General features: G+C 38.3%; 1 long non-coding RNA gene across 2 annotated transcripts; it reads right to left on the minus strand.

The window, feature by feature from the left end:
- Positions 1 to 389: 389 nt before the first annotated feature.
- LOC130853212 (uncharacterized) lies at positions 390 to 21,367 on the minus strand. Of its 2 annotated transcripts, XR_009053697.1 has the most exons (4): positions 19,114 to 21,367; positions 18,509 to 18,609; positions 1,836 to 1,974; positions 390 to 1,319 (listed from the first exon to the last, which is right to left on the minus strand). It is a non-coding gene; the product is annotated as an uncharacterized LOC130853212 (long non-coding RNA). The 2 variants fall into 2 exon arrangements; XR_009053696.1 differs by having other exon boundaries at positions 18,509 to 21,367.
- Positions 21,368 to 22,280: the final 913 nt, after the last annotated feature.

A 22,280-nucleotide genomic window follows, 5' to 3' on the forward strand; every position in this document is an offset into this window, starting at 1 on the left:
CACCCCCTTGTCAACTACAAGTCTGTTCTCTATGTCTGTGAGTCTGTCTCTGTTTCGTAGATAGGTTCATTTTATGCCACATTTTAGATTCCACATATAAGTGATGTCATATGGTATTTGTCTTTCCCTTTCTGACTTACTTCACTTAGTATGATAATCTCTAGTTGCAAGATACATCACATTTTTTAAAATAAGTTAAAAGATACTGATTTTGTAAAGGAGAAGTAAAAGAAACTCCTTCCCAAATGATTTACCTTGGATCAAAAAGTTATTTGCTTCATTTTGTACCAGTCTTTTGTACTGAAAGCTTAGTATATAATTTGAATAGAGAAATAACTGGGTTGTATGTTTTATTTTGTTGAGATAACATTGTAAATCAACTATACTTCAATAAAAATATAACAACAAGCAAAGTTTTATTGGAATACACACAAACAAATAAAGTAAAATGATAAAGCAGAGAGCATAACAGATCTGTGCAATCCTAAGGTCTCCTGTGCTCACCTGACTCCTTCTATGAAGGGAAAACAAACCCCTAACTCTCACAGCCCCAAGCTCTTTTGACAGACTCTTTCCATCTTCCTGCTCAAGATGTACAGAAAGCATCTCTTTACCAGCTCTAGAAACAAAGAGGAGGTAAGGGGGCTGTACCAAAGCTAAAGGCCCCATGAAAGTCCCATCCCCAGCAGTGTCTAATTTATGAGTGGGCCCACCTCACAACATTAGCTCAGGGTCAAGGCTCCAGGGCACTAAGCATCGCCTAAACCTCTGGGGACCAACGAGCCTTACTCACCACTCCATGATAAAATAATCCATTCCACAAACAACATTTGGGGACAGTGTCTACACTCCAAGTATATTTGTTTCACTTATCTCTAAAACTCACAACTCATGTCAATTTTAATATATAAAGAATTTTTTCTTCAATTTGGGTCACTACATGCATAAAACTGTTACAAGTTTTTATTTCCTTACCACACCTCTTTATTGTACTGGTGAATTTTTTTTTTAAAAAAAGTTTACTGGGAAATTTCTCAAAATAAATAACAATAAATAAAAAATAATTCATTGATAAGAATGTGTGTGATGGATTAAATTAAAAATGGCCAGAAATACTTGTCAGCTCCTCCCATCAAGAGGTGGAGTCTGTTTCCACATTCCCTGAATCTGGACTGGCCTTGTGACTTGCTTTGACCCGTAGAACCAATGGAAGTACCGCAAGGTTGTGTGAGTTGAGTCTGGATCTCAAGAAGCTATGCAGCTTCCATTCTCGCCCTCTTGGGATGCTGTAGCAGTGAGATCCTGGCCAGGTTGACCTGCTGGAGAAAGAGAGACCACATGGAGCAGAGACAAGCTGTCCTAGATGAGGCTCCTAGACCAGCTAGCTCCCAGCCAAGCTGCCCACAAACTGCAGCCTCATAAGTGACCCCAGGCAAGATCAGCAGAACTCCCAAAGTGCTGACCCGCAGACTTGGAAGTAAACAAAATGACCGTTGCTACAACAGACACAACTGATACAGTGTGTAACGTGAACTCTACAAGTTGCTATAGGGATTGGAAAGCACGGCTGTAACACACCCAGTCCAGGACCTGACGTATGCTATGTGCTTCATAAATACTAGACACAGTATTATTTTTCAACAGATTGTGTATTTCAGATATTGTGAGAGTTCAAGAGTTCAAATGCATTTCACAAGACCAACTTATAGATGTTATACTTAATAAACTGGGGTTAAATACAGAAGTTTGCATTGAAATCTTATGTTAACTAAAGATAAGTATGTCCATTATAAAAAGCGATGAATAAAATACTAGAAGGAGTGATTTGCACTCACCTAGTCCAGTCTTTGATGGCAAATAATTCACTGAAATCCAGCCACATTTGGTATTGTTTTCAAAGTTTCTGAGAGGAGAATATTCTAAGATTTCCTTTTGTGAGTTTTTCCTCCCTTAGGCAAGAGTTCTTCTTTTTGTCTAGAGAAAGTCCCCACAAAAGAAGCTATTATCTGACTGTTTGCTCAACTGAAAGGCAGGGTTTATTACCACATTCCCTTTACTACTGTGCAAACACCCAAGGTTCTTTCTATGTTAATTATATCAAGACTCTGGTTTTGTGAAGAAGGGTCTGATAATCAGTCTTGTGGCAGTCCCTCTTGATAAATCAACTGATTTCAGGAGAATTCACCCTCGCAAACTCACAAGGTAAGATAGGTGAGATAAGATATTTTCCATCCTGTTTCTCTGTTTTTTTATTCTTTTAACCTTATGCTATTTAATACATGAGAAATAAGGGAACTGAATAATTTTTCTAAAACAGGAGAGAGACATAGTACAACCGAGTTAGAGTTGGTATTTTAATCCCACATAGACAATTGACTACAAATTGAGTGTTCTTTTCACTGTTCAGCTAATTACGATGATAATGAAAGCAGTGCTGTTCACTTAACCTGTAAGTGGGGACAATATGCCCCACCAGTGGGGGAGTGAACATTTTTTTAGATATTACAATGGTTTATGTCCCTCAAAAGGGCCAAGGAACATAAAGAGATATACAGAATATTGGTATTATTAAAATTTCATAGGAAATAATAATTACTAGGAAAATAATGTCTAAAATGGCTCTTTAGGAGGGCAATAATAAAAAGAAGGTTGAGAAACCTTGACTTTTTTCTTTTTTTTTTTTTTTTTCAGTTTTATCAAGGTATAATGAAAGTAAAATGGAAAGATATCTAAAGTGGACAATGTGATGATTTGATATACGTTGTATGTTGGGAAAGAACTCCCCACACAGAGTGAATTCACACACTCATCATCTCCCATATTACCCCATTTTTCTTTGGTGAGAACAATTATGTTCTACTCTCTTAGCAAATTTTAATTATGCAACACAGTGTTATCAACTATAGTCAGTATGTTAGATATTAGATCCTCAGACCTTATTCATCTTAAGGCTGACAGTTCATACCCTTTTACCTACCTCTCTCTAATTCCCCCACCACACAGCTGCTGACAACCACTTCTCTACTTTCTGTGAGTTTGACTTTCTAAAAAATTCCACATAAAAATCATACCATTTCTGTCTGGCTTATTTCACTCAACAAAATGTTCTCCAGGTTCACCCATATTGTCAAAAATGACAAAATTTCCTTATTTGTAAGGTTGACATATATATATATATATATATACAGACATAGGTTGTTTCCATGCTGTGGCTGTTGTGAATAGTGCTGCAGTGACCTCGGGGGTACCCATATCTCTCAAGATAATGGTTTGTTTACTTTGTATGACAGAAGTGGGATTGTTGCATCATATGGTAATTCTATTACTGATTTTTTGAAGAACCTCCATACTGTTTTGCATAGTGGCTACAACAATTTACATTCCCACCAACAGTGCCTGAGGATTCCCTTTTCTCCACACCCCCACCAACGTCTGTTATCTCTTTTGAAAACCAGCCATTCTAACAAGTGTTAGGTTATATCTCACTGTGATTTTTATTTGCATTCCATTGATGATTAGTGATATTGAACACCTTTGCACGTACCTATTGGCCACTTGTATGTCTTCCTTGGAAAAACACTTATTGAAATCCTTTGTTCTTTTTGGATTATGGTTTTCTCTGGGTACGTGCCCAGTAAGGGGATTGCTGGGTCATATGGTAGTTTCGTTTTTAAGTTTTTTAAGGACACTTCAAACTGTTTTCCATAGTGGCTCTACCAACTTACATTCCCACCAATAGTGCAGGAGGGTTCCCTTTTCTCCTCACCCTCCCCAGCATTTACTGTTTCTAGATTTTTTGATAATGGCCATTCTGACTGGTGTGAGGTGATCATTGCAGCACTATTTACAATAGCCAGGACATGGAAGCAACCTAAATGCCCATCAACAGATGAATAGATAAAGAAGATGTGGCACATATATATAATGGAATGTTACTCAGCCATAAAAAAGAATGAAACTGAGTTATTTATAGTGAGGGGGGTAGACCTAGAGTCTGTCATACAGAGCAAAGTAAGCCAGAAACAGAAAAACAAATACCCTATGCTAACTCATATATGTGGAATCTAAAAAAATGGTACTAATGAACCCAATGACAGGGCAAGAATAAAGATGCAGATGTAGAGAACGGACTTGAGGACACGGGGTGGGGGGAGGGGCAAAGGGGATGCTGGGATGAAGTGAGAGAGTAGCACTGACATATGTACACTACCAAATGTAAAATAGATAGCTAGTGGGAAGTTGCTATATAACATAGGGAGATAAACTCAATGATGGGTGATGACTTAGAGGGCTAGGATAGGGAGGGTGGGAGGGAGTCACGGGAGGGAGAGGATATGGGGATATGTGTATAAATACAGCTGATTCACTTTGGTGTACCTCAAAAACTGGCACAAGAGTGTAAAGCAATTATATTCCAATAAAGAGCTTTAAAAAAATAAAACATAAAAAAATAAACACACACACACACAAAATCCTTTGTTCTGACTGCTCCACCCACCAGCCATTCCCTCCTCTTTCTCCATATCTTCAGGCCTCTCTATTCCCTGAGACACAACAATATTGAAATTAGGTCAATTAATAATAATACAATGGCCTCTACGTGTTCAAGTGAAAGGAAGAGTCACCTGTCTCTCACTGTAAATCAAAAGCGATAAATGATTAGGGTGAGGAAGGCATGCTGAAATTCAAAATAGGATGCAAGTTAGGACTCTTGCACCAAAATGTTAGCCAAGTTGGGAATGCAAAGGAAAATTCTTGAAGGAAATTAAAGTTGCTACTCCAGTGAACACATGGATAGTAAGAAAGGGTAACAGCCTTATTGCTAATATGGAGAAAGTTTTAGTGATTTGGATAGGAGATCAAACCGACCACAACATCCTCTTAAGCCAAAAGCCTAATAAGACCAAGGCCTGAATTCCCTTCAATTCCATGAAAACTGAGAGAGGTGAAGACACTGTAGAAGAAAAGTTTGAAGTTATCAGAGGTTGGTTATGAGGTTTAAGGAAAGAAGCCACCTCCATAACATAAAAGTGTAAGGTGAAGCAGCAGGTGCTGATATAGAAGCTGAAGCAAGTTTTCCAGAAGATCTAACTAAGATGATTAATGAAACAACAGACTCTCAGTGAACCTGAAACCACCCTATATTGGAAGAGATGCAACCTAGGACTTTCATAGCTAGAGAGGTGAAGTCACACATGACTTCAAAGCTTCAAAGGACAGGCTGACTTTCTTGTTAGGGGCTAATGCAGCTGGTGACTTTACAGTGAAGTTGATGCTCATCTACTGTTCCAAAAACCCTTCAGAATTACGCTCAGTCTGCTCTGCCTCTGCTCTATAAATGGAACAACAAAGCCCGGACTTCAGCTATGGCAGCAGAAGCTGACCTACTTCCATACTCCTTATCTCCTGCATACAGTTCTCCAATGTGTTGAAGCCCTTCTTCTAATCTAGTTTATTTCCCAAGTTTGTATCCATCTTGATAATAAAATTCTTCCACTTACCCTAGGACTTTTTGAAATAAGATTACAATGTCCCAAGTCATAGAGACAGGGCCCACAAATGCCCTAAGCTTTATATATATCTCACTTCTTAGCAGTAGCCACAGTGATTGGTCCAGTGGGTGAACATGTGAGCCAAGCTGGCCTGACTCTGTGGAATTTTTATACAGCAAAATGGGGAAAAAATGTATTCTTACTTTGTTCTAGAATCACAAAATTTGGAGACTCTAAGCCTGGAATTGGCCACCCTCCCAACCCCACCGTGTATATGAATCCATCTCTCTGCAATAGGAAAGGACAAAATCGATAAGCAGGAGAAACAGAGACAAAAGACTACCATGATGGCCTTGTGTCTCCAGGTCCCATATCTGCAGTTCCCCGGTTTGTCTGAACCCTGCAGCTCTTCCTTGGCTTCTCAGAACTACTCTCTGGATGACTTCATTAAAACAACCTTGTTGCTTACACTTTCTTGAGTTGGAGTTTGTGTCATTGCAAACATAAGAATATTAACTCTAGCAGAGATCACTAACTCTCATCCCCAAAATGTATGCTTTCCTTCCTGGAGTTGTTACCAGGAACTGCAGCCCAGTCAGCGAACACAATTTCCAACCTCAATACACCTAGATGAGGCCATGTGACCTGTTCTTACTAATGGAAACAAGTGTGTATTATTTCCAGATCAAAATTGTTAAGTGATTATATGTCCACTCTTTTTTTCTTCCACTAGCTGGATACAGATAAGCACAGTGTCAGATAGGGAACCTACAAGACAGAACGAGGCTGAAATCCTGAATCACTAGTTGGAGGAAAGTTTCCCACTAATCTCTTTGGGAGTTTATATGACTGAAAAGTAAACTTCTATCATACATATTTGAACAATTATATATTTTGAGGATTGTGTGTTACAGCAACTATTCCTATTCCAAGTAATACACTAACTACTGAAGTCTCTAATCTCAATTTTTTCATGGCAATTAAAATTTTCTTTGAGCTTAGGAATGAACATGAAAGATATCCTAGAAGAGGTACCATTCAAACCAAATCTGGAAATAAGAAAAGAATTTAATGGTGTGATAAAGGAAGGGAATGGCATTCCAGTGGAAGAGAAGCATGTGCAAAAAAGGACAGCAGGAAAAATCATGGAGTATTTGGAGACGAGTAATCCATTTATCATTAATAAAGAAAGGAGAAGAGTAATGAGATATCAGTTGAAGTAGCAGAGGGGAACAAGATCATAATATGTCTTGGACCAAAACAAATTCTATGAAACTCTGGGTTCTCATAATTACAATTACTATATCACCCTTGAGGAGAGAAAGAGCAAGTAATTATTTATAGAAGTTTTTTGGTAGGATTCATGGCATGTATATCAGGAGAAGAAAATGTAAATACTCTGCACATACTAATGGAGTTAGAGATAGTGATTGAACTTGAACTTGAGGGTAGTTGATGGTTTTTTGTGGTAGCTTGGAATAAAACTGCCTAGTAAGAGTTCTTTGTATGGGATGGTGACAAACAAATCTAAATTAATTCTCTCTCAGGATGTAGAAATACAGAGTCCATGCCACCTTAGAAACAGCTGCACTCAACTTATTATGCCTCACTAACAAGTTTGTATTCTATCTTGAATGTGCAAGTTACTCCTCCCATAAGGTAACAGCCACAATATCAACTCCCAGGAAATACAACAATTGTATTTTTAGTCCAGGCTTATTTCACCTCTAGTAAACAATTATGGGCTCTGACTTGGAAAAATTTTACATTAAGTGGAAGAAAATAAATATTTATGTTAGAGAAAATCAACTGAAGTAGCTGTTTTATAGTAATATAAAAGGAAAGTACACACAGGAAAGTAATATTTTAAAATAGTTCATCTGTTGACAGGATATTGATACTTGGAAATTTCTGTGGGTAAACTTAGCAGGGCTTTGGTCTTTCATGTTGCAACTATGACTCTTACTGGCCAGAAAGTAGCCATGGAGGCAAAGGGAATACTATTTAGATACTGCCGATAGATGAGATAAACATCCTATGGAAGGATTGTACATTGCAAGAAATAGAGTAGTTGATTTATCAAACAAGGATTGTATGTCATTTGCAATCAAGATTTCTCAACCTGTTTTTCACAAGATGTTATTTGGTATTTTACAAGAAAAGTTTCTGACCAATGATACTTGGAAAATGTTAGCTTAAATAGATTTGATCAAGTTTCTTACTGCAGGATTTTTCAGAGTCTGTAATATGCTAAGCAGCATTATTAATGTCCAAGAAAGGATTTTAAGCATACAACCTTGTTTCTCTAACTTATTTGACCTTGCAACATTTTTTGGTAAAACATCTCAAACAATGCTCAAAATTACCAGCTTAACTAGTTCCATGCACTCTCATCATGACCAAAGAATTAATTTTTGATTCAGTCTTTCAAACTTTGTATAAGAGAATTGAGTCAAAGCAAATGTTTAGTATTGTAAGCGGGAAATTCATACTCAAAAGAAATTCTGCACTTGGACTTACCATGGAAACCTCAGTCAGAATATAGACAAGCGCCATATTTACCAGAGGGACCTATAGGGTCCTCTCCATGGGAACTGAGAGAACACCAATGACATGAACCCTCCAGGCCTTTGATCATACAAGGACAGTGCTGCTCATCCCAAGAAATAAAGCACCTTACGCAAACAAAATTAATTATTTTATGGTACACTACTTAAATGCAATATTTTCACTGCTTTTATAACCAAATGACTAAGTTAATACAATAGTATTCTTTTTGACTTAGAATACCAAAAGTTTATCTTTTCATTAAATATGGTCATCTTCCTTAAAAAGTTAATTGAAAGACATGTATGGGTCTGGTTGACCTGCAATACAAAGAAAAGCTAAATGGAACAGTTATTCATCTACCTGAATTAAAACAAAATCTGCAAATTCTGTACAATGAGAGCATTAAAATTTGTTTCCTGTCATCGTGTAAATAACTAATAGGCTACTTCTATTTTTTAACGTTAAATCTCCACAGAGGAACTTTACTGGACTAAGATTTTTCTTTTAATATTGAACACAATCTAAGGAATACTCTGGTGTTTTGTTTTTGTTTTTGTTTTCAAAATTCCAACGCAGATACATGAATCTTTCCTAAGAACAGTACTGCACAGACCAGGATGCCTAGGAGTCAAAAGATGTGTGTCTAAGGTCGAGTTCTGCTACCATCTTTGGGCAATGAACAAACTACACCAGGTATCATTTCCCCAACACAAAATGAAAAGGTTAGAATTGATCATCCTAGCTTTAAAATCTCATGACTTGAAAATATTTTTTTAACGTGTCAGCCCTTTCAGCTGAAACTCAAATAAGTAGAATGAGAGTGGGTCCTGGTGTCTCACATGTAACTCTATTGCAAAGTAATGCAAAGATTTCCAAAGGCTATTTCAGTATGCTCTTGTGAAGTCTCTTCTTAAAAGGAGGTGGCTATTAATCTCATGCAATGAGTCTAAAGGCACCTTTGGGGCTTCCTAGGTGGCGCAGTGGTTAAGAATCTGCCTGCCAATGCAGGGGACACAGGTTCGATCCCTGCTCCAGGAAGATCCCACGTACCGCGGAGCAACTAAGCCCGTGAACCACAACTATTGAGCCTGCGCTTTAGAGCCCGTGAGCCACAACTACTGAGCCCATGTGCTGCAACTACTGAAGCCCACGCGCCTAGAGCCTGTGCTCCGCAACAAGAGAAGCCATGGCAATGAGGAAACCACGCACCACAACGAAGAGTATCCCCCACTCACTGCAACTAAAGACAGCCCGCGCACAGCAAAAAAAAAAAAAAAAAGACCCAACATAGCCAATAAAATAAATAAATTTATAAAAATAAATAAATAAATAAATAAATAAATAAATAAATAAAGGCACCTTTGGAGGTCAAGTAAGGAAGGGGGCCTGGAAGGAACAAGTTCTGCAGAGTTCAAAGCTACACAGGTTTGCCCCTTTGACAAACCATTTACACACCACAAGATTTCCATTTTGTTTTCCCTTATTTTGTGACTTTTCCTGGACTTTCTCTTCTGAGTTTGAATCACATGTAAATTGGAGCTAATACGGGAGCCTAAGTCATATAAGATTGCATATGGAAAGTCAAATATTCAGGGGCTCGTTTTAAGAGAGTTTATTTTTACATCTTTGAGGCATTTGTGTGAATACTTATGACACCTAGTGGTCAAAAACTAGGAAATGGGATTATTTAAGGAAGAGGAAGTGGGAATGGCCTGAAAGAGGAAAAGCAATAGATAAAGGAAGAGCTGCTTTTTAGCAAAACACGTGTCCATAAAGGTGTCTGGTTCTGGGATCCCTTATATAAGAAGACAACTTGAGGAAAACAAAACACAGAGGGTCACATGATCCTTAAAACTAAAAAGAGTCTAAAGACCCTGGAACTATGCTATCTTCAGAGAATGAGGAAGAATTTCATCCATTTGTATTCTTCCCCTTTAGCAGTTTGGAAAAGCAATTATTCAAGAACTTCTGTGGTCTGCCATTGCTCAGGCCAAGTGTGCGTGGATCCACACGGGGCTTTAGGACAGTGAACTGGCAGGTCAGCATCTTTTTTATTTTGTATCAAAACATCTTTTTATTTCCCATGCATTGATGCAGTCTTTAAAAAATGTTTCCAATAAAAGAAAATTCTAAATTATTCACAAGGTCTATTTTGCAAAATCTTCAAAGGGAAGAGATGTAAATATGGAGCTCTGTTTCAACAAAAACAGTAGCTTATCTTCTTTCTTAAAAAAGTGAGAATCAGAAAGAATAATAATCAGAAGAGAGGGGATGCACGGAGTTTGAATGAATTTGAAAAAATAATTCACTGGGTTGCGGGGAAGGCAGGAGTGAGCATAGTTGTTTACAGGGAAAGCCTTGTTAATGATATTCCTAGAAATTTTTACAAGTGATCACTCCTTTTGGTTCCTCTCTCAACTTTTTGGCATTTCCAAATGAGATCCACCCTGGGAACTTTATCACAGAAGGCCTATCAGCTCTACTATCCACTTTCCTTCACATATTGAATATATTCCATCCTTTAAAACAAACTGTAACCAATTGCTTAGACTTCTCCTATCTGAAGTACATTCCAAAATATTGGTTGCTCTTATAAATATTTATTTTATAGGCTGCAGGGATAGTGCTGAATGATGTCATGTAAGTCCCCTCCTTTTGAAAGCAAAGCCCTAAAAATTCTGGAGTATATGCCTTGCCTAAAAAGGATGATCCCATTAATACAGCAATCTAGTTATTAATTTCCATATTTAATTTAGCTTGAAATGTCTCAAGAATTATTTATTAATTTGGATTACCTATACTACTGCCAAGAACTGGGAGACTCTGGAATTCTTTCCAGACACTGAGAATTGTCTGAGAATTGAATTGGCTCAGAAGATAAATATTTCCTATAACTGTGAAGCTAAAAGAGTTTAAATTGGAGTTAGCTGCTTAGTATAGAGAAAGGAAGAAAGAGAGAGAGGAGGGAAGGAAGGAAGGAAAGAAGGAAGGAAGGAAAGAAGGAAGGAAGGAAGGAAGGAAGGAAGGAAGGAAGGAAGGAAGGAAGGAAGGAAGGAAGGAAGGAAGGAAGGAAGGAAAATAAGTTCTTAGAATCCAAATGTCTAGTAAACATGTTTTCAGGAACCAAGAAAAACCGAAATACTCTTTATGCATTGAAGTTTCTCTTTAGATCCTTCTTACAGCTCTATCTGGAAGTCAAATGAATGGCACCTAGCAGAGCCTCCACCACTAACCATCTGTGTATCCTTGGACAAGTCACACAAACAGTCTGTATCCTCCTCTCTTCATCTTACAATATGGAGATATTTTGCTAGATGATATCTAACTAAGGTCCCCTCCACTTCAGAATTTGATTTTTTAAATAGTTTATTGTATTTATTTTTTTCTTATCTTATTTTCTCTGCTCTTGAGGCCCCTCAAGTTTCCAGTTCAATACCCTTCGAGATTTGAACCAAGAGAAGAAAATAGAGATAATATCTGTTTTTTCACTGCTATGAGAAACGAGAAAATAGAAAAATATACCAGAAGATTATCTTGGGAAAGAAAGAATTACTGTTTTAAAGAAAAATAAATGAATCATGAACATAATTTAGGCAGTGGCATATAATGTTAGTTTTCTTGCGTTAGTACAATAATTACGACATTTTAAAATACTATTGGTTTGAAAATTAGGAACTGGTAATTAGTAACTCGAGGATAGGAAGGGAGTAGTCTTAAAAACTTAAGGGTTCAAAAAGTAGAAATTGCTTTTAGCAATTCTACACATTTCCAGAGAGATTCAAATACGTGATATGGGGTTGAATTCTCTTGTTTCCTTCCAGCACTGAAAATCTGAGAGTCTATATTTATTTCTCTTGGATATTTTTTACCAAATGGCCTTTCCAAGTCCCTCTGGGCTTAGAGTTATTTAGTTCCATGACTCCCATTGGCTGAAGGAAACCAGAATGCCATCCCAAAATATGCCTCTTTGACATAAAAATTATTTTGAGCTGGAGGCGGTTAAGAAGCAGTAAATGCAGATGAAGTTACCCTCTTCTCTGCCTAAACACAGGAAATAAATTCTCCTTTCACTGGAGACAGACTCTTAGCCCAGAGAAGGCACCATAAGAATCTGCAAAACAAACTTGTTAAACTGACCTTTATCTTCCAAGTTACTTCTTTACTGTTTACCACTCTTAGCCCAAACCCCTTTTTCCCATCAATTCTTTGCAAATTCACTGTTTCTTTATCTAAAAGATACAAATGCTCAAATCATTTCTTCTGGTTTTCATTCTCTTGTGCAAGCTCTATGTAAGTGTAAAAATTCAATACAATTTGTATGCTTTTCTCCTGTTCATCTGTCTTTGTCAGTTTAATTTTCAGACCCAGCCAAGGACCCTAAGAAGAACGAAAAAAACTTTTTCCTTCCCTACGTTGCCAACACACAAGAACCAGAAAGTCTATCAGTGGACTGACGAAGACAGGAAAGTGAGAAGATTCAGGAATAAAGATCATTTTCACTGTTTTTACCCTCTTTTGCCTGGTGAGGAAATGATGAAGTGTAGGTAGCCTAGAGAGTAAGAAATAAGGAACAGGAGGGTAAGCAGACTAGTACGACAAGGCAGTGCCTGGGAAAATATCAGTGTTGTATTTGTTTGTTTGCTGTTTTTTTTATATTTAATTTTTTCATCTTTATTGGAGTATAATTGCTTTACAGTATTATGTTAGCTTCTGCTGTACAACAAAGTGAATCAGCTATATGTATATATATATCCCATATCCCCTCCCTCTTGAGCCTCCCTCCCACCCTACCTACCCCACTCCTTTAGGTCTTCACAGGGATAGAGAAAAATAAACACTGTATTTGTTTGTTTTTAGAAGAAACTATTTTTTGCCCTCTAGCCCCTCCCGAGATGAATGAGTTTGTTCAAGAAACTCATTCACGCGGTGTCAAGTACTGTTTACAAGTGGGTGGTGTGGCTTATATATTTACAATAGCAGTTCTAAGGAAGTGCTAAAGTAAACCCTGTGGCTGAGGAGAGTCTTAGAGTGTTTCAATTCCTGTGATATTTATTTAACATAAACTAAAGTGTGAGAACACACACACCATGCACACAACTCAGAGAATACCTGCTACCCTGTCCCGGTGGACATTTGATGTAAGATACAAAGCCAAAGCCATGGGGCCTTCTCAGCTAATGTTCCTTTTCCAAATAATAAATTTACCATAGAACTAGATTTTTTAAACCCACCAGAAGAGTTTTGGAAGCCAGCGAAAACATTAATTGTGGAAAGGGAAAAACATTGGATACAGAGCAAATAAAGAACCTGTATTTTCCCTTTTAAAGTAAATTCTTACTCCGTTAGCCTGCTTTTGTTGAGGCTTATTTCAGGGCCTATTTCAATACACTTGACCAGCAGAGAATTGTGGAGTTTAAAGAAATCTACACCGTGTATGTTACTTACGTTTTACCCTGTAGTGTATGAATTCTGTTCAAAATCATTCTGTGTTTGTTTAAAGAGCATCTTCATTTCCATGTCAGTCTATTATTTTGTAAACCTACTGAGGGCAGGGAACATCTCTAACTCCACAGTTGTCTCAAATAAATATCAGTCTATAAATAAGAATTTCATGCATGCTACTCCAACATCCCATTTTCCCCACCATTCTAGCAGCTAGCAAGAACTTCCCTGTTTGATGATATTCTAGACTACCTGCCTTGTTAATCTCCTGTAACCCCCAAACCCAGCTCTGAGCAAATTGGGCTCTTGTCTTCCTTCCCTTCCTTCCCTTCTGCTACATATAAACATAACCACCTTCCAGGAACCTACCTCTCATCTGTTCCTCTTTCTCTAAGACTGCTTTTCTAGAAAGGAAGGCTACACTGACTTACAGGCCCTTCTGCTTATCCCAGAAACAGTCTTTTTAAAACACACTTTTGTCTTTGTGGATTAGAGCAGTAGGCACTCCACTGTCAAGTACGTGTAATTCCTTTTAGAAAATGCACTGACTCCCAGGTGACATTAAGTACAATGTCATGAATTCCCAGTCCTATTGTGAATGATAACCGTATTGGTATTGGTAAATGATCATTAGTTTTCTTGGGGAATTATTATAGAGGATTTCATGCAAGCATGTATTCGTATGCCCTCACAGAATTCCAGCATACTTATTGGTGGACAGAATAATTTTAAATGTCAGAGAACATAGATAGCATCCATTGAACTTCCTCTACCTCATTATCAAGTAACCTACATCTCTCCTCAATCCTATTAGAAGCATTTATCATTTCAATCTGTTGATCTGCATTTTGGTACTTAGACTCTGGAGTTTCTTTAAATTAAATAAAACAAGATAGCCTGGACTTTGGTTATCTATAAAAGTGAAAGGCTGAAAACAATCCACGTGACTATTAATAGAGCCTGTTTTAAATAAAATTTAATTTATTTATTTATTTATTTTTGGCTGCATTGGGTCCTTGTTGCTGTGCGGGTTTCTTTGGTTGTGGTAAGCAGGGGCTACTCTTTACTATGGTACACGGGCTTCTCGTTGCTGTGGCTTCCCTTGTTGCAGAGCTTGGACTAGTTTTGACACGTGGGCTCAATAGTTGTGGCTCGCGGGCTCAAGAGCACAGGCTCAGAAGTTGTGACGCACAGGCTTATTTGCTCCACGGCATGCGGGATCTTCCTGGAGCAGGGATCAAACCCATGTCCCCCTGCACTGGCAGGCGGATTCTTAACCACTGCACCACCAGGGAAGCCCTAATAGAGCCTTAAAAGCATGCAATTATTAAAAAGTACAAGGCAACTCCAGATGGACTGATAAGACCTATCTCCAAGATAGGCTGTTAAACTAATAAAGAAAAGAGATGCATATATAATTGTGCCTGCATGTATAGAGGATATTGCTAGAAAGATAAATAAGAAACAGGCTACCATGATAGCCTCTGAATGGGAGATATGAGTAGCTGGACACAGGGGTGTAGGGAGACATTGTTTACTCTATCGAAACAGGGTCCCCCTAAAACCAAGTACCGCTGCCGAGTTTATGATTACTCTCTCTATTCAAAACTTTATTCCCTTCCTTGTCCCTTCTGACCTCCATCCTGTGCTAACGGAACACTAATCAACCAGAATCAGATGACTAAAATTGCTGTTGTTGATAACATGCTACTGTACTAAAATTGCTCTTATAGAGATCATTATTAACATACGAACTCAGGTTGTTTCTCCAGGGCAAGGTGAGCTAGCACACTCCCAGCCATGGACCACCTGGCCAGAGAATCGTGAACCAAAGATGTCCTGACTTCCAAAACTCCGATTAAGAAATGTCACAAGACGATGATTAACCCCAGCTTCTTTGTTCTTCCCCTTTAAAACACATCCAACTCAAAGACGAAGCTGGAGTGGATCTGGGGCTTGTCTCCCACTGCCTTGTTGGTGCCCTGCAATGAACGCTTGCTTTGCTACAAACCCACTGTCAAAGTTTGGCTTTCTGCCCACAAGCCCTTGCTTGGTTACAATATTACCTTTTGAATTTTTTAATATGTGCATTGAATTTGTTTATAGATTTAAAATGACAATTAAAAAAGGCATAGGTACTGGAATTAGACTTTGGCTAGTGTTCTGATACAGTTGCCAAATAAAATAAAGGACCCCCAGTTAAACTTGAAATTCAGATAAACTATGTTTAAAATTAAATATAAATATGTCCCAAATATTGCATGGGACACACTTATGCTAAAAAAGATTGTTGTGTATTCGAAATTCAAATCTAACTGGACACCTTGTTTTTTTATCTGCTCAATATGGCGATCCTAGGCCCTGATGCCACCATTTATTTTGTTCGTGACCCTGGAAAGTGAGTTAGTCAGATTCCCCTGATATAGAAGAAAGTAGAGGATGAGACCTCAGCTCATCCTGGTTCTGCAGGAGTAGTCAGAGGGCAAGTTGAGCTTCAGAGCAAGAGAGCCGGGCTTTTGTTCCCCACACCTACACAGGCAGCCCTGTGGGGAAAGCCCTCCTCACTTGCAAGTAAAATGCCTCCAAAAGTCTGAGGAGGACAGTCTGCCCGTGAAGAGCCAAAGCTATGGCTGCTGGAAGTACACTAAATCTGGGGGAGCAAGAAGAAACTGAAGAAACAGATCCAAAGGAACAACAAGAAACAGGTCACTGGAAGTAATGGTAAGCAGAGCAACTGCTATTCCTGCCTCTGTTTCCAGAACCTTTATATTCCTCCTATTGGGTACCCAGTCGTATGTAATGGCTGTCACTCTGTGGTACACAACACTTCTGAAGGACCACATTTCATCTTTGCTTTGCCTTCAAGGGACTGTTCCATGCTCTGTCAGGCTAGAATTTTCCAAGTGAAGTGCTTCAGAGTAGGACCAGTGGATTTGATGTCATGTACATTTTGTCACACCTTATTTGGCATAAAGTGGGTCCCTTGATCCAAGGTGATGTTATTTCAGCGGATCAGACACTAGGTGAGCCTTGAGATTAGCAGATTGAGCAGTGTTACCTGATGCAAGAAGGGAAACCCTGTATCTAGAAGGTGTGTGTCTCTGACTGATTGGGATGGGCTGAGCAGCAGATACTGCTGAGGAAGAGCTAGGAAATCCTTGCTGTATACACTTACTGAAGCATCGCAGGCAGTTCTGACTACCTATTACTGCCTATCAATGTGCCCCCAAATCGTGGTTCAAGCAACAATCACTAACAACAATCATTCTCTGTCATGGTTTCCATGGGTCAGGAATTCCCCAGGGCTCAGCAGGGCTGTTCTGAGTTCTCCAGAAGCAGAAGCAGACCCTGAGGCAAAACTTTTTGAGCAAACAACTTGCTAATGGCAGTCAGGAGAGCTCTGGAAGGTGAGGGAGGAGGGGAAACAGGAGTAGGAAGAGGAGGAAACCAAGGCAGGGTGTGATCTCAGCAGTTCTGCAGAAGGCTGACTCCACCCGATCCACGGCACTCCTCTGGAGTGTCCATTACATCTCAGAGTTGTCCAAACCTGATGCAAGGGGCCTGAGCATTCTCACTCCACACCTGTCAGTCATTGATCGTTTACCACCCTGGACAACAGGGGGTAAACCCCCAGGCATGCTTGGCTCTACACATGCAGATGCAGTGTCCTCTTCAGATTGCTTTTAAACCTGCGTTTCTTGATTTGTAAAAGGGAAATAAGCATCCAACTTATTTCTTAGGACTAAATGAAATTATGCCTACAAAGTTCTTGCTTTAGTATCTGGTACTATGCAAGAACAGAATTGAACCTCAATATTTGGAGCAGGAATTATCCAAAAGATACAATTATTCCCTAAACTATCAAAAGCAAATGGGAGTATCAGAAACTTCTGAATGGGTCTGGACAGTATCACATTAAAGAATTTTTAGGGAAGCCAATCGTAGATTCTAGCACCTCACTACCCTCTTACCAAGAACTTGATTCTAGACTCTTCTAAGTGATCCTACACACCAAGATGCTTTGTCCTAGCTTATTGGGGTTTGTTGTTGCTTCTGCTGTTGTTGTTGTTAGTAATATTTTACTGTATTGGTAGAAAATTAATATTCAAACTTCTATAGCTATATTTAATAAAGTAGGCTTTCAATTTTAAAATTTATAAATATTATCATGTTGAATACATTCCTAGACATTCACCTGACACATAGAAAAGCATTCAGAAAAGAATTTGTTGAATAAATGAATTACTGAATGTCAGTTATAATAATTGGGGAAAGTGGGGGTAATTACAGATCTGTAATCTCTAAGCCACAAATCCAAATACAAAATGTTCTGAAAAAAATGATTTTTTTTCATAAATTAGTTGGTGGCAAAACGTAAATGGACCTGAACTCATTTGGCAGCAAAGCCTGCAGAAAACGGACCATGTCAGAAAAATATATAGTCTTTGTGCCACGTTGTGTGAATATTTACATGTTCCACTGCAGGTGTGTTAATGTGTTTCATTACAGGGTACTGCCCCCAGGTGTCTCTGGGAGAGTTATCTAACAGGTGGGTTAGTATATGTATATCATACATGTACAACATTAACTTTCTGAAAGGCAAAACAAGTTCTGAATTCAGAGACACATCTGTACCATGGGACTGGGATGCAAATGTCTACCTTTTACTATGACTTTACCTCATGCCGGTTGCACTTGCTATCCCTTCTGCCGGAAATGCTTTTCTGGTTCCTTTCCTGCCTGGCTCCTTTTCTTCCTTCAGGTTTCAACTTAAATTTCTCCTCCCCAGAGAGGTCTTCCCTAACCTGGCATTATTGGTTCCTGTGCTTATTCCCCATCAAGCACCCGATTTAGTCCTTCACAGCAGCTATGACAATCCACAATTATGACATCAGTTTTTGTTTATTGTCTATCTCTCCTTACAGACTCCAAACTTCATGAAGTCAGGGATTTTTCACCTTTGTTCAGTTTTGTATGTCCAGCTTTTAGCACAATGCCTGGCACATGGTAGGGGCTCAACGTACCTTTGCTGAATTGAACGAGTGAATTAGTCAAGCAATTAGTCCGTTCAGACGTGCTGACATCAGGATGGGATTCAAAGGCCTCTTCTGCTAATTCAGCAAAGCTAATACAGTAAGGAAGAAACGACTTGTATATGAATTTGTTCTTGGTATAAAGTATTTCTCTTAGGTCCAAAAAGAATGACTGCAGGTATACATATTTATGTCCAGTGAAATAAGAGACATGATAGAGAAGATGTGATTCTCTACTTGACAAATACTCTGATGACACTTTAATAAAATTATCTTCTGGACATATTGCCTTCATGAACATTGTGTTACCTCATTCTAATCTGCTGCCTTATTTCTTATTTTAGTATGTGTATTCGTGCCCCTGATATGCGGACTTGAAACACCATTTTCCCATCAACTGCCCAAACAAACAGAATTGACACTGATTTAAATTTTCTAGGATCCTAGAATTACAGCCTATTTCCAGAGTACAGAATTTTAATGCTAATCAGAATCTTCTGCTGACGTTATTCATTTCAACATGAAATCAGAAGGTTTTGAGATTATCTCATCTGTGTCATGATGATTTCTCCAAGATTTCTGGGTGTGGTACACACCTCATAAAAGGATGCATCATATAGGTCAAGCACTAGAACTGGCCATTTTCCAGAAGTCTGCTTGTTCCAGAAAGAGTGGCATTTTTTTTTTCTTCCTGTGCTTCTGCCCTGTGCAGCTAAGAGAGGAAGCTGAATTTAGTGGTTAGCACAAGAGCCCAAGTCAGCAACCTTCATTTCTACATTTGGTTATGTGCTTTGCTGAAAACCTTAGTCAAACCAACTCTGTCCAAATTATGAAAGAAGCCTTTATTCTCTTTCTGAACTTCTGTATGAACACTATCTTCATTGCTACTATTCTGAAACCCTGAAACATACTCCTGGGATTTTTCTCTCATGTATTTCTTTTAGAAATGGTCTGGCTGGAGAATCAATAAACCAACAAACCAACCTAGCAGGAAACAAACTAATCCAAATACCACGGCCTCAGTGGCCTACCCCATAGGTTTCACCTAGCAGGGCCATCCACACAGACGAGAATGAGGATGGAGGCCCTTGGAATTATGCCCAAGCGAACATCATGGCCTTGTGTAAAGCCCAGCATATGAGAAACAGCAAAACTGCCCATCATAAACAACTTTACTTGTCAATAAGGTTGACTTTAGAACAAACATTTCCCTCGCTCTAGATCTTTCATTGTACAAAGGAAAAGATGTGTTCCTTGCTAAAACAGTTAAATTGCATCTTGGGGGCAAAATATTTTGTAGGGTAGGAGTTTCCTTAATCATGTGCTACAACACTCTACAACTTTGTGAGGTTAGTTTCTTTTTTTTTTAGGCTTTAATTTTTATTTATTTTTAATTTTGATTTTGATATTTATTTATTTTCCTGTGGTTCAATTTCTTTTTTTTTCTTTAGGCTCTTTATTGGAGTATAATTGCTTTACACTGTTTTGCCCATTTTTGCTGTACAACAAAGGGAATCAGCTGTATTTATACATATATCCTCATATCCCCTCCCTCCTGACTCCTTCCCACCCTCCTTATCTCAGCCCTCTAAGCCATCACCCATCATCAAGGTGATCTCCCTGTGTTATGCAGCAGCCTCCCACTAGCTATCTATTTTACATTTGGTAATGTATATCTGTCAATGCTACCTGGCCATACTTGGCCTATGTTATAAGGAAGGCTAAGTGCTATGGGGACCCATCTGAAGGGTAAATACTTCTTAAAATTTTTTTAATGATTTTATTATATCAATGTATATGAAAGTTCATTGAACCATTGTTAATAACTGAATTTTTCAAAAACAAATATTTATCAATAGGAAATTGATAAAGTAAATGAGTTGAAGTAAAGTTAAAGACTATGAGATTTAAAAATTGTGAATCTATATTTATTTGAGTTTTAAAAAAACAAGTAAGCCAACAGAATACTGTGTTTTATGATCCCATGTATAAAATGTTTTGTGTCTATATGCACATAAATTTATCAAGAATTATTTCAATGCCTCATAACCAAATACTAATATCGATTTTCTATGGAAGTGAGGACTTCCAGGACTATTTATTTTCTTCTTTGTACTTTTCTGTAGTATTTTCTAATATACTATTTATTTACCACTAAAATACAAAGCAATTTGCATTAAGTTTTTGCGTTTTCCTTATTGCAGATATATAAGCAAGTAAATAAGAAATTAAACATCACCCCAATCCCAAGAGATAACCACTGTTAACATTTTTCTATATTTTCCTACACATATGCACATAATGTTACACAAGTAGGACAACATGTATATAATTTTTTAAATTTTTATTTTATGTTAGACTATACTTGCTTTATAATGCTATGTTAGTTTCAGGTGTGCAGCAAAGTGATTCAGTTATACATATACATATACCTATTCTTTTTCGAATTCTTTCCCAATTAGGTTATTACAGAATATTGAGCAGAGTTCCCTGTGCTATACAGTAGGTACTTGTTGGTTATCTATTTTAAAAAGAGTAGTATGTATATGTCAATCCCAAACTCCCATACGTGATGTTTTATAGTCAGGATTTTTTTTTTCACCTTAGGTCACATTATGAGGCTTCTTCCAAGCTCTTGTTGGTCTTTTTACTTTTTTAAATGCCTGTTAGTGTTTTACTGTATTAACATATCACGATTATTTAACCAATCCTCCATTTCTAAGAAGTTGTGTGCTTTCCAATTCTCTGCTAGCGTAAACAGCATTTTGATGAACATCCTCTCAACAAAATTTTCAACCATCAGGAACTCTTTTTTTCTAAGACAATGGAAGAGGAAATCAGCCCCATCTACCATCAGACAAAGGTCGATTGTTCCTTTTGTTGCCAGAAGTACAGCTCAGCCTCTCAGCCACTTCTGGATCTGCAAATAAATGCTTCTGGGCAAAGCCAGCCCTATTAGGTGAACTTGTATCCCTGGATGCCCAAATCTATGTAGCCAAGTAATTTCTCAGTATTTTATTAGCTTTTTGTCAATTTAAGGAAATTTAAAAATATATGTATATTGTCCAGTATTTTCAGTTGTTTTTAGTAACAAGAATTTCCAAATATCAAGTTTTCCATTACTGAGAGTGAAACTAGGGTCCTTTTTTAAGTGCTCTGGCATTTCCTACGTGAGACTTTCCATGGTTTCCCTTGATCCTCAGGCAAACCCAAATCCCTAACTAGAGCTATCAGGTCCCACAGGTTCTGTTTCCTAGTCAGATCTCAGACTGCATCTTGTCCGGCATTGCTTCTCTGTCCCTCAGCTTCTGTCACTCTGCCCCTCTGTCTGCTCCACACAAAGGGCTTTTGCAGTTCTTTGCCTCTGCCTGGAACACTGCACCCCCAAATGTCACTTGCCTAGCTTCTGCTCGTGATTCAGATCTGGGTTCAAACAATACCTCCCCTGAGAGGCCTTCCTGGCCATCCCATATAAAGTGTCTTCAACCCTACTCACTCTTTCTCACACTATTTGGCTACATTTTTTCCTTGCTGCATTTATCACTCCATGCCACTTGTTTTAATTGTGTGTACTCCATCTTTTCGCACCAGAATGTTCCATGAAAAGGACCCAGGCCCTGCTCTATCTTGTTCCCCAAGTGTCACCAGCACTTTTAAAAAGTGCTCTATAAAAAGTATTATTATTTCCTTTTCATACATTTCCAAAGCATGCAGTGTGGGAGGAGGAGCTTGGGAGAAGGAGATGGACTTGTTCCTAAATAAA

The sequence above is a fragment of the Hippopotamus amphibius genome, chromosome 5 (assembly GCF_030028045.1).
Source record: "Hippopotamus amphibius kiboko isolate mHipAmp2 chromosome 5, mHipAmp2.hap2, whole genome shotgun sequence".
Lineage (NCBI taxonomy): Eukaryota > Metazoa > Chordata > Mammalia > Artiodactyla > Hippopotamidae > Hippopotamus > Hippopotamus amphibius.